This window comes from Thermobia domestica, chromosome 16, assembly GCF_964235325.1.
Source record: "Thermobia domestica chromosome 16, izTheDome1.hap1.1, whole genome shotgun sequence".
Lineage (NCBI taxonomy): Eukaryota > Metazoa > Arthropoda > Insecta > Zygentoma > Lepismatidae > Thermobia > Thermobia domestica.
This window is the reverse complement of record NC_137469.1, coordinates 99,998,375-100,012,774: the sequence shown is the minus strand read 5'-3', so window position 1 is coordinate 100,012,774 and position 14,400 is coordinate 99,998,375.

Here is a 14,400-nt window from a genome sequence, read left to right as displayed (position 1 = left end):
TACTTTTCGTCTTATCTTGGTGTCAAGTATCACCTCACAAATGTTGTTGGTGTTGTTTTGAAACACCCTGTATACCAATTTTCATATCCGTAACATGGTTTTAATATTAAGGGATTTTGAGATATGGCCATTTTATTTTAATAATTGTATTCTTCACTCTCTTTCATACAAAATTTCATAATACTAAGTACTAAATTTGAAATCTCTAACCTCATAGGATTTCGAGATATGGTTGTCCTGTTATAACAATTGTAGCCCCGGCCTTTTTTCTTCTGTTGTAGGGAAATATAGTGAATTTTGGTTCTACGTTTAGTTGTTGTTCTGTTTCTTTTTTCGTAAACATGAGTGCTGATAATAAGGGCAAGAAACGTAAGTGTTCGTTTAATGAGGAGTTAAGAAAGGAATATCCCTTCTAAAAAAAAAAAAAAAAAAAAAAAGTGACAATAACCCACATGTAGCATTTTGTATTCTGTGTTCAAGTGAGATTAATATTGATCATGGTGGCGTCTCCGACATCAAACTTCACATAAAGACTAAAAACACCTGGCTGGAGTTAATGCAGTAGCGATGGCAACTTCAATGAGTAAGTTTATCACTAAGAATGATTCCGCCAAAAATGAGATTTTAGCAAAAGAGGCAGTTTTTGCGTACCACACTGTAAAGCATAATCATAGCTTTATATCCTTAGATTGTACATCTAAACTTATTTCAACACTATTTGAGCCAAAATACTCTTCTGCAAGAACGAAAAGTGAAGCCATAGTAAAAAATGTTTTAGTCCCAGTGTCAAAAGCAGTTGTTACAGGAATTGAGTGAAACGTATTGTTTTACTGTGATGGTTGACAGCTCAAACCATGGTGCTGAAAAATTAGTACCAATCATCGTTGTGAGATATTTTCATATGCCTAGTGGAATTAAAGTATTAGAGCTTGGAACGTTGCCTGGTGAAACGAGTGATCAGCCTAATGAATTTGTATTTTCACTTTTGAGCTGCAACGATCTGGTTGAGAAGTTAGTTGGAATTTCTGCAGACAATACTAATACAAATTTTGGGGGTTAAAAAAATAGCAATAATATCTTTTGAAAGTTATCAGCAAGCACTAAAAAATCCTTAGTTGGCGTAGGATGCATGGCTCGTGTTGTAAATAACTGCATTAACAATGTTGCTGATACACTTCCTGTTGATGCTGAGATAATAGTTGTGAAGTTAAGTTCTTCCATATCTGCACAGTTCGAGTGACTGAACTGAAGGAGTTCTGAGCATTCATTTATGCTGAGTACCAGAAACTGTTGTCTTATTCGAACACACGATGGCTCAGACTTTTACCTGCTTTAGAACGTGTTCTACAAATGAGGGAGCCACTCAGAAACTATTTTTCTGCCCAAGCAAATCCTCCTGTGGTTCTAAAATAGTTTTTTGAAGATCCAAATGGAGAATTGTGGCTTTGGTTTTTACACAATTGTGCATCTCTTTTCAACGATGTTGTAAAAAAGATGGAAGGGGATAAAGTATCAGCAACAGATGCAGCACGTGCATATTTGATTTTATATAAGAGATTGACAGAAAACAGTCCTCATTTCTACCGACGAAAATTAAAGACCTTCAAAGAAAGAATTTTGCTGCAGGACAAGGCTGTGACTTATAACAGGTGAAGGAGACTGTGTCTTTCTTTTATGACCATTGCATAACCTATTTAGAACTTTGGAAATCAAATGTAGACAGCTTGAGTCAACTGTCTTGGATAGATTTAAAGAGGCAGCTAAAATAAAATGGGAAGAAGTAGAAGAAAGTTGGACTCTTTTTCAAGATAGTATGCCGCCTATTTCATTTGACGATTTGTTTAATGAACTAAGTGTGCTGAACTCATATATTAGAGAGACTGTTTTATCAGAGTGGACAAACCAGAAGCTTTCATTAAAACAGAGGTGGTTACCCATATTCCAGGACTTGAAGAAAGATAATATAAATGTTCCTAATCTTAAGATGTTTGTTGAGTTTATTCTTTGCTTGGCGGGAACAAATCCTTCGGTCGAGCGGGCATTTTCAATGATAAACAACTTTTGGGGTGCTGAAAGGTACGTGATGTCCATTGATTTTGTAAAATCAACTTTATTAATACAGATGAACTGTTCACAAACGTGTACAGAAATGTACGAGAACATCAAGAAAAATAAGAATATATTATTACTATTATTATTATTATTATTATTATTATTATTATTATTATTATTATTATTATTATTATTATTATTATTATTATTATTATATTAAAAGGAGAGAAAATTACTTGTCGAATGACCTGTATATATTTTATCCCTATTTTAAATGGTTATTCTTGTTTTATTTATCTGCTTATTGGTTTGCAATACTCACAAAGGAGAATAGTTCGAGACTTCATTGTTTACCTTGGCGACAGGGAGAGCGGCTAAGCTTTTGTAATGCCGGTAACAACTAACTGGTTGAAAAACCGCACGTGGCCGCTAACAGCCATATGACAGTTTTACCGCTGATAAGAAAAGTTGGTTTAGCTTTGAGAACAACTATATCAAGAAACGATAAAATACGTGTCTAGTTATTTTAAATGGGAATTCCATATACCACATTTCATGTCTCTATCCTTCAGAGATTCGGAGATATGGACATTTTACTATAATAATTGCCAGTCCATTGCTCCCTTCCCCGCTAAATATACAGAAATCCTTCTTTAGTGGTACCATACGTCACAAATGCTATCAAAAATTCAAATTTCTAGTTTAAGCAATTTGTCTTGGGCGTTGATCAGTTACTCACTCATTCAGGAGAGAGAGAGAGAGGAATAAAGAAAGAGAGAGTATGTCCATATCTCCGAATCTCGGAAAGATATAAGGAGCCTAGTCATGAAATTTTCGTATATGAACTTATCATTTAAATTAAATAGAAACGTACTTAACAGTTATCTTTTAAATATTTGCCCTAGAAGTGGAAAACATGCAGGAAGAAAGAATCATCTAATTTCCTTCCTACCCCATCGAATTTCCAGAAATCCTTCCTTAATGGTACCTTACGTCACGAAATCTACACACTGTCGAAATTTCAACTTTCTAGTTTAAGCAGTTTAACCTGGATGTTGATCAATCAGTCAGTCAGAACTTCATTTTTTATACATAAAGACTAGTTAAATTGCCTCTTCTTTGCACGGGAAGAAAGGAATAGGAAACGGGGAATATTGTAGAAATTGTCTCACTTTCCTCTTTCAGAAGCATCATTTCCGAAAACACCACAACCCCAGTTCGTTCATTTCTAATGAATGCTTTATAAACCGAATTTCACACTTCCAACTTAAGCGAATTCGACACATTGGGCACTTTGTGAACATAAAATCAGAAATTATTAACTTATAGAGCTTTTACCGCTTGTCTAGTGGCTAACGCGTGGGTCTTTGATGCATGTGATTCTAGGTTCGATTCCCGATGGAAAAGCACAAAAATTTAATTTCCCAATCATTCCCTCTCGTCAATAATTCATTTCCTTTAGTCTAAGGAGTATAATCATGGGACGTTAAACTGAGAAAAAAATTGTTCATTTTATTTCATAGAATGTTATAGAGATTGGTTTGGTTTGCCCTTTAAGAGATTAATTTCGAAATCGTTTAAGCGTGTTTAGTTACCTTTAATGAGTTTGTATTTCATGTTTCATTACCCTGACTTTAGGATTCATGAGATAATCTATTCTTGGCAAAATAAATAAACAAATAAAATTATATATAAAAAAAAAGATAAATAAAAATTTAAAAATGAACCTTCTTTACCTCTCTCTCAGATAATACGTATATGAATAAAACCTTTCTTATCCCTTCCTTTGTAACGAGAAGGGTGTTCTGTCCAAATTTCATGTCTATCATGGACACCCGAAGGGGAGGGCAGGGTGGGGCCGGCCTCCTGGCTCCCGAAAATGTATACGTAATATAGCATTAAATACCAGACGTAATATAGAAACTATGGAGATGTCCCCCCTAAAAAATTTTCTTCGGCCGCCCCTGATTATCAATTGTAGAATGACCTGGATGTCGATAATTGTCTACATTAGGAAATGGAAGGAAATTTCAAGTATGAATTTTATTATTATTATTATTATTAATAATAATAATAATAATAATAATAATAATAATAATATTAAAATTTTAACAGAAATACAACATTGAATAGTGTAAAATTAAAATAAATGTCAACTATTTATGATTCATGGAAAGTGGTAGAAGTGAATACACATATTTTTTAAAACCATTTCCTTTGTCAATATTTTTTAGTGAATGGTTCCCCCATTACGAATTCGTGTCTCTTCTATAACGTCATTTGGTGACGTCAGAGATGCCCATTGATTACAACGACTACACGAACATCGTTCCACGACCTACCTGTTTACTCTATGAAGTGCTGCTCTCACAGCGCTGTCGGCAATAGCTGTAACTAAAACAGCTTCAGAACTTGCTATCTTGAGGAAATATGTTTCTGGTGTCGACATCTGTTGACGAATCTTTAAAACACATGCTAGTTTCAATGTTCAGAACAGCTATTTTATATTTCAGGACTACACTACGTGTTAAAAAAAAAAAAACTCTTAAAATCAGGATTATTCGGTGACTGAGCTATAAGTTTTTAAAACTCAATGGTTTATTACCACATAAACAAACAAAAGAGTTACTTTATAAAACTCCAAAAGATATCCGAACTATGGGATCCAGTGGGTCTTTCTTTAAAACTTAACTTCCCCTTCTTTAATCAAAACTAATGAGATTATTATTATTATTATTATTATTATTATTATTATTATTATTATTATTATTATTATTATTATTATTATTATTATTTGTTTTCCCTCATCGCTCGTCACCGCAGGACTGTCTAAGAAAAGAGCACTGAATTATAGGTGTATCGAATATTGTTTTCATAAAAAGCAGCTGCTCCCATTCAAATTATTTAAGTGGGGGCGCGGTGGCTCAGTGGTAGAGCGTTCACCTCCGGTGCTTGGGGTCCCTGGTTCGATCCCAGCTCGCGCCGTGTGGACTTTGTGGTGGACAAACACCGTGCTCATGAGTTTTCTCGGGGTTCTCCCACTTTCTTCATTTCACTCATTTCTCATTATCACCGTCTCCTTTAGCCTAACCGGCATAATCGTGGGACGTTAAACTTAAAGATTTCATTTCATTTTTTATTTCAAATTATTTAACAACCTATTCTATTAACAGTATAATAAGTTGACTTAATGCTAATGTTAATACTATATTATAAGTTGTAAGGGGTCTGTCCTGGTTCGTAGTTTAGTAATCTTCAAAATAATTCAAAACGTTTTAACACTTTCTTATCTGGTTTTTAATACTTAACCATGAGAAGTGTACATAATCCACTTTTCTGCATATACAACGAGAAGTCTACACCTTTATACACACACTTATTTTCTCGACAAGATGTCTACGTACATGTACATTTATTTTACGACGTTGCTATAGTAACAACTCTCTTTTTAGTTACCGATTACAAAAATAATGTCTCGAAATCTCTATGTCTTTCTTTTCTTTATACATAATACTGCTCAAATAATTCGCCTCTGATCCCTTTCTGTAAATTGGCACAGATTGTTAATATTACATACAACGTTATCGTTGTAGATGTCGCTCGGACGGGACTTCCATAATAGTTCTACTATGAAGGAAAGAACCCTGGGTTAAATATCATGAAACATTTACCTTTTGAATAGCCCTCATATATTTAATATCACCTTTAATACACATATCCTACTTTTCCATTTATATATAATATATTATAACATTACACATTTTTTTATATTTGTCAATATATCTCAATACTAATAACGACGAATTACAATTATCATGAATAAGACTATTCAAAAATTAAACCTAACTGATAGTTTCCTTCTAGGGTACAAATAAACTATTCCTTCATATACAAACAACATTATTTACAAACAAAGATCTTCGTAATATTAAATATTAGCAGGGTCAGAAGGCAACAAAATTAGATCATATAAACACATTGAAGATTATCATTTAATACATTAATAAACTTTGAAAAATTAAGAGATTCGATATTCATTATTCTTATTCTTTCCATATAATAAATTGCATCTATTTTATATATCTGTCGTTACCTTCATAAGTTTACATTAAAATTATGATCTTTTATTTTTAAATATCTATAATATTCATATAAGTAATTATGAGAGAACCTTGCAAAAGACATGAAACACAAATTAACATTTCCTCAATTAATGCTATAAAAGGAAATTGCAACAAAACTATAAGAAACAAAACAGTATTTTCAGTTAATTGCCATAAATTAATTTTATCACTTTCTTAACTGATCTTATAATTGCATATGCTTTCAACATACATTTTAATAATAAATTGACTGAAGAACATATTAACCATAGACGTAAGCAAAGGTCAATTTAATACAAATCCATCGGACGTCTTTTCAATAGTTCAAGTTATACGTTCGAAGGGCTCATTTAAGCAACATTGTATAGCACAATCTTGTGTACGTTCTTGTCTTTCAGAGGATGATACCATATTTTGATTCCTATTTACAAAATTTCTGCCATCTGTAAATTGATTTTGTGAAAATCGGCGATAATTATTACTTCTACTGAAATTCCTTTTGTTATTTCTGAAATTCCTAGCTCCATTTCTATAATTAGGTTGCGTCTGATATCCGGTACCAGTATAACTACTCATTCTATTATTGCAACTACGAACATTAGAATCATTTTGAGGTTGTATTTCTACATTACGAACAGAAGCATATTGTGTCTGATTACGTGCATAATTACCCTGACCTCTATCCTGCATTTTATTGTTATTCTGTATTGCAGACTGACTCTCATAACTCTGAATGAGCATAATTAAATGGTTGAAGTTTATGCACTGTGCCGACATTAACAATTGTTGTAGTCTAAATGGCAATAAGATCCTAATGGAAGCTATAATTCGAGATTCCGGATGGTTTGGATTTAATGATCTTAACTCATGATATGTAGATACTACAAATTCAGTAATACTCCGGTGTAATTTTGGATTGTAATGCTTCCTTCGCAATACGGCATCTCTATTCGCTACCATAAAATCGTTTTCATAATTTGATAGAAGAGCATTCTTAAAATCTGAATATGTATGAAGACTACCTCTAATAGCTTTAAACCATGTTAAGCAGGGTGGTAACAAGATGTGTGGCAATAGTTTTAAAAACTGGGACTCATCTACACCCATGAGCTCACATTCATCCTGAAATTTTTGGAGAAATGTCCTAGCAGGTATATCTTCTGGCACGCCACTAAATTTTAACTTCGCTGAATCGCAACTGTTTACCTGTGTACGTCTTCATACCTCTATTGGAGATGTGTTTGTGCCTGGATGTTTGCCTCACTCTTCCTTCTCTTTCACTACTCTCTGCACCACTCGAAGATCCATCAAGTTCTAAAGTTGTTCTGGGAGGACGATCTGGTACCCAACCTGTGGCTGTAGGATGATTCGTGCATTCGTTATCCTGAAATGGAGTTCCGGGAATACATCTTTCCTTGATGAAATTTACTTCGTCTCGCAGTAATTTAATATGATTTTCATGGGCATTAATCGTTGATTCTATAACATCCATTGACTCTTGAATTTCCGTGTTTCTTTGTACTACTTTTTCCATTTTTTCATCGTACTTCTCGAATTTTTCCACTACATGATGGTTCATCTGATTTAATTGATGTTGAACACGATTCCATCTGTCTTCATTGCATTGATTCAACTTCACTATTTTTTCGTCAAAATCATTAGCTAACTGTATTATCTTCTGGTCCAATTTTTCTTCAAAGTGTTGAATTTGCTCTGACTGGTTCCTCATTTGCTCAGACTGGTCCCTCATTTGTTGGGCTAACTCATCACCTTTTCGTATTTGATCCTTAATTTGCTCAGACTGATTCCTCGTTTGTTCAGACTGGTTTCTTATTTGTTCGGACTGGTTTCTTATTTGTTGGGCCAAGTCTTTTAAAATGTCAGTCAAATTTTCACTAGGAGTCAATTCAGGATACACACTCTGTTCACCAATTATATTATTACTTATTGTATTCATAGCTATATTTCGATGAATTACTTTTCCACTTCTCAATATGGTAATACTAAGGTCGCGTTGAAAGCTTGCCGTTTTTACTAACCTTCGAAACGACACTTATATAACTCCCGGTGGTAAGGCACCAATTTGTAAGTGGTCTGTCCTGGTTCGTATTTTAGTAATCTTCAAAACAATTCAAAACGTTTTAACACTTTCTTATCTGGTTTTTAATACTTAACCATGAGAAGCGTACATAATCCACTTTTCTGCATATACAACGAGATGTCTACACCTTTATACACACACTTATTTTCTCGACAAGATGTCTACGTACATGTACATTTATTTTACGACGTTGCTATAGTAACAACTCTCTTTTTAGTTACCGATTACAAAAATAATGTCTCGAAATCTCTATATGTCTTTCTTTTCTTTATACATAATACTGCTCAAATAATTCGCCTCTGATCCCTTTCTGTAAATTGGCACAGATTGTTAATATTACATACAACGTTATCGTTGTAAAGTAGCATTTGTGTAAAAAAAGTCATCGTTAGGGGGGAAAACAATAATAGAAAGCCTACAATATTTTGGCTAACAGAGCAATTTGTCATATATACAGAGTGCAGTGCATAAATAGGAATTTCTTCCAGCAATATATATATACACAGTGGCTGATCCAGGATATGATCAAGGGAGAGGCTAAACCATAGTTTGCCGCTTTATCCAGTGTAAAACATAATTAAAGTACATTTTATCCAGTGTATACTTGAAGGTCAAGGGGCGGGGGCTACAGCCCCTATAGCCCACCCTTGGATCCGCCCTTATATATATATATATATATATATATATATATATATATATATATATATATATATATATATATATATATAATTATTGTCTACGAGCGATATATTTCTTCGCGCCACAAATTTTCGTTTTTTTTCCCCTTCAATTTCGTTTTGAAGCTACGCATAAAATTAATCCACAAGTTTGTGACAATAACTCTTGAACCACCTTATCAATCTCGATAAAATTTTCAACATAGATCAAACCTTTATTTTGTCATTTTGCTTTGACGATGCTACTTAAGTGTGAGGGAGGGGGAGATACATCAAAATGATCGAAAATGACCGATATTAGTGTCAAATTTATAGATTTCGGAGGGTCTTGGTGGCTCAGTGGTAGAGAGTTCACCAGGGGTTTAACTACTATGGCGCGAAACCTCGCAATGCTGGGTGGCAGGCATTTCCAAGGGGGCCCTTCACCCTAGCCTCTTAATAGATTGCAAATGAATTAAGTGAAGCTAACCGCTTGATAGAACCAATAGATAATTTTGAATTTGTATTTCTTATAGTGATAATATCCACGGTATTATCGGAAGTAAATATAGTATCTAAATTACTTCAGGGAAAACTTTGTGACTTTGAAATACGAGTGTCGGCTCTTGGAAAGTCTGTAAACAACTTACAAGAGAAAAGGAATGACTACAATAAGCTGAAGGAAGAAGCAATTAAACTGTGTGAAAATTGGAATGGTCAGATATCATTTAGATACAAACGATTGAAAAAGGTCAAACGACATTTGGATGAGTTGTGATAGTAAATCAAACTTTACAATTAACATCTATATTAAACTGTTTGACATACTAAATTCACAGTTACATTGTCGTTTTACATGTATGCGTGATACAGTATCCAAATTTTCCTTTCTGTTTTCTGCCAATATAATTAATCTCACTGATGATGAAATTCTAAGAAGGGCAGAGATACTTCAAACAACTTATGGTTGTGATGTTGGTTCTTCGTTTCCGATGGAAGAAATTTGCTTTCTGAAACAGCTGAAATCCGAAATAGATGTCCAGAATTGTGTTTGACCTAACAAGGCTTTTAATTGTGAAATATAAGTCATTGGCGTCTAGCTTTTCAGAACTTATAACCGCGTATTTTTTTAAGCTCCCTATCTCTGTCAGTTCTGCGAAGAAGTTGTTCTTGAAATTAATAACAATAATAATAAACTATGTGAGAAGCACAATAGGCCAAAATAGAATAAGTAATCTAGCACTGCTCTCAATAAATGCGAACGAAACTGAATAAACAATGTACGAAAGTTATTAAAGGATTTTATTAACAGGAAAGCTAGAAGGAAACCATTCAATTAATTCCCACTACTCTTCATGAAGACTCATGTCACTCACTGTAAAGAGGTAAGTCCGTCTTCCATTCTAAAGCTTATTGAATAAATTATATATATAACAAAGTGGTTTCATTTATGTCTTTGACGATTTGCTGAACACGCAGCCAAAAACTAATGTGCGTGGAGAAAAGGAGATACACACCGCAGAACTGTATATTCCAGAACCCAATCGAATAGAAGTGGAAGCCACTATAAAGAAATTAAAGAAACACAAATCTCCGGGTGTAGATGAAATTCCGGCTGAGTTAATTTTAGCTGGAGGCAAAAAATTGTGGAACAAGATACACAAACTCATTCTCCTTATCTGGAACAAGGAAGAATTGCCACAAGAGTGGAAAGAGTCAATCATAGTTCCAATTCACAAGAAAGGCGACAAAACTGACTGTAATAATTATCGAGGCATTTCTCTTCTGTCAACATCCTATAAAATCCTTTCAAATATTCTGTTAGCAAGATTGACCCCATACGCAGATGAAATTATTGGAGATTATCAATGCGGATTTAGACGGAATCGATCAACTATCGACCAAATATTTACCATTCGCCAAATACTCGAAAAGAAGTGGGAATACAATACCCCGGTACATCAACTATTTATTGATTTTAGAAAGGCTTACGACTCGGTTAGGAGAGAAACATTATACAATGTTCTTACAGAGCTTGGAAGATTAATTAAGATATGTTTAAGTGAATCCCAAAGTAAAGTTCGGGTAGGAAAATTTTTGTCCACGAGCTTTCACGTCGAAAATGGCCTGAAACAAGGAGATGCGTTGTCGCCATTATTATTTAACTTTGTGCTGGAATACGCCATAAGGAAAATCAAAGATAGCAACCAGGGCCTAGAGTTGAACGGCATTCACCAGGTTATGGCATATGCTGATGATGTAAATTTAATAGGGGATGATAGGAGAACAGTAAAAATAAATGCAGAGATATTATTAAACGCTTGCAGGGACATGGGTTTAGAAGTAAATGCAGAGAAAACTAAATACATGGAAGTGCGTCGGGACCGTAATACGGCAAATTGTGGAGGCGTTAAAATATTAAATAATACTTTTGATAAAGTGGATACTTTCAAATATTTAGGATCAATATTAACAGATGAAAATCATATTCACGAAGAAATTAAATGTCGACTAAAAGCAGGGAATTCGTGTTACTATTCGGTTCAAAATTTCTTGTCGTCGCGAATTCTGTCGAGGAATTTGAAGCTTAAAATATATAAAACGATAATCATGCCTGTTGTTCTGTATGGTTGCTAAACATGGTCGCTTACTCTGAGGGAAGAACATAGACTGAAAGTATTTGAGAACAGGATCCTGAGAAGAATATTCGGACCCAAGAGGAACGAGAATGGGGAATGGCGAAAGCTTCATAACGAGGAACTACATAGTTTATACGGTTTACCCAACATTGTTAGGGTCGTCAAGTCTAGGAGGCTTAGGTGGGCAGGTCATGTAGCTAGAATGGAAGAAAGTAGAAACGCTTTCAAAGTCTTGACTGGTAGACCCATAGGAAAACGACCATTAGGAAGACCTAGGCGCAGATGGGAGGATAATATTAAGATGGATCTCGCAGAGATAGGAATACAAAGTAGAAACTGGATCCAATTAGCTAAGGATAGAAGTCAGTGGAGAGCTTTTGTGAACGCGGCACTGAACCTCCGGGTTCCATAGGCCATAGAGTTAGTTAGTTAGGTTTCATTTATGAATATTTAGGCCTAGTAGTTGCATGCATTTAACTTACAATTTACAGATACAGTGAACTATGGTTATTTATTATGTTATCTATCATTCCACAAAAAATGTTGTTAAGATGGGGCCCTAGGTATTCTCTTGCGGGGGGATCATAAAACGTAGCTACGTCACTGGCGTTCACCTATGGTACGCGAGGTTCCTGGTTCGATTCCAGCTCGTGCCAAGTGGGCTTTCTGGTGGACAAATACAGTGTTTGTGGGCTTTCTCCCGTTTTCTTCCATTTTATTCATTCCACTATTGCATTCGTTTCTCATCATTACCTTCTGCTTTAGCCTAGCCGGCATAACCATGGGACGTAAAACTTAAAGATTTCATTTCATTTTCATAGTTTTAGGAGTTGCTGAGATGAACAGTTACACTTCCGATGCCGTTTACATCCAAATTCAGCCCCACAACTTGGGGAGGGGGAGATATATAAAAATAATCGAAAATGCCCGATTTGAGAGAGCGCTTCAGTAATAGTAAAAAGTGACTGAATAACGGAACATATCACTAACAAGGTACATTCGCGAAGTGTTCCATCGGGATTCGTGTAAAATTGATTTAAATCCGAAGTTCTCAGCAGCCCAATGTGTATTGTATTAATTTTAGAGGCCCATACGGGTAATTTGCATATTTATTGGCCTTCATATATCCGTATATACTTCATATATGTTTGGTTCAATATTTGTAAAGTTCCTCATATTTAATATGCAATATCTTGCAACCGGTACAAGCTCCGTTAAAATTAACTACACCAATGAATTTCAGAGAAAATTCCATATGAATTTGATGTACCACGTGCACCTATTCCCATTTGAAAAACTGAAAGTTGAATCCAATATGGTGGATCCAAGATGGCGGCAGGGATAGGTAACACGTGTCAGAGAACCAGTACTTGATCCAATTTGTTCTGCACATGCGCACATCCATGTCCAATTATATCTAAAGAAACTAAAAGCAATTTTGTGACCAAGCTTTATAGTAGTGGTTGATTGAATTCCGGATATATGAAGATCCATAAATATGCAAATTACCCATATGGGCCGCTAAAATTAGTACAATACACATTGGGCCGCGGATAACTTTGCATTTGAATCAATTTTAGACGAATCCCGAGGGGACACTTCGCGAATGTACCTTGTAAGTTTCTTATTTTAACCTAGCGAAGCGGATAATTGACGCTAGTAGTATCTAATTAAACAGAATCAAAATTTGAAAGTAAATGATAATTATAGGCTATATCTCATTAGCTATACTATGTATTGTCAACTCGCTAGTATCGTAATGAAGACCTTTATGAAGGTATAGTTCAGTTTTAGTTTCACCTTAGTAAGTGGCCTTGTTCTTGTATAGCTTCAATTTTTAGGTTTACAAACGAATCCATTTTCTCGAAATATATACAAGAGCTTTTGCAACCACGCATACCATTTTGTTGAACCCAATAAAAAAGTTTTTACCGATTGATGCATGTCTTGTCTCTGAACATTTTTCTACCCGTTAAACCCTTAATATTATATTATTTTGGTCTAGGAATTAATTCGTGCGGGTGGACAAGAGATGGCGCAACGAACGGAGCGTCCCACAGTTCCGTGTATCCACACATGTGTTGCAAACCCCTGTCATCGCGTATCGTTCGTAGTATAGGGCAGTGGATTAAAGCGTCAACAACACCAGTTTGTAGTTAAGTGAACATGGCGCAATTTGTGCCTGATAAAGTGTTTTTGCGGGGTGTCCTGCTGCATTACTTTAACATGCAGAAAAGTGCGACTGAAAGTCATCGTATTTTGGTGGAAGTGTATGGTGACCATGCTCTAGCTGAGCGAACGTGTCAGAAGTGGTTTGCACGGTTTAGAAGTGGTGATTTCGGCTTGGCAGACCAAGAGCGAGCTGGACAGCCAAAAAAATTTCAAGACGAAGAATTGACAGCATTGCTCGAGCAGGATTCGTGTCAAACGCAGGAACAACTTGCAGCAGCATTAGGCGTTGATCAAACAACAGTCTCCAAACGCTTGAAAGCCATGGGAATGATTCAAAAGATGTCACATTGGGTTCCACATGAATTGAAAGACAGAGACGTTGAAAGACGAAAAACCATTTGCGAATTGCTGCTTCAACGACAGAGCAGAAAGGGGTTTCTGCATCGAATTATTACGGGTGATGAGAAGTGGATCCATTACGAGAACCCTAAACGAAAAAAGGCCTGGGTGAAACCAGGTGAACCAGGTCCATCACAACCAAAACGAGATATTCACTATGCAAAGGTTATGCTGTGCATATGGTGGGATATGAAAGGTGTGGTGTACTATGAGCTGCTGCAACCGGGTGAAACTATGAATGGAGAACGTTATCGACGACAATTAATGCGTTTGAAGCA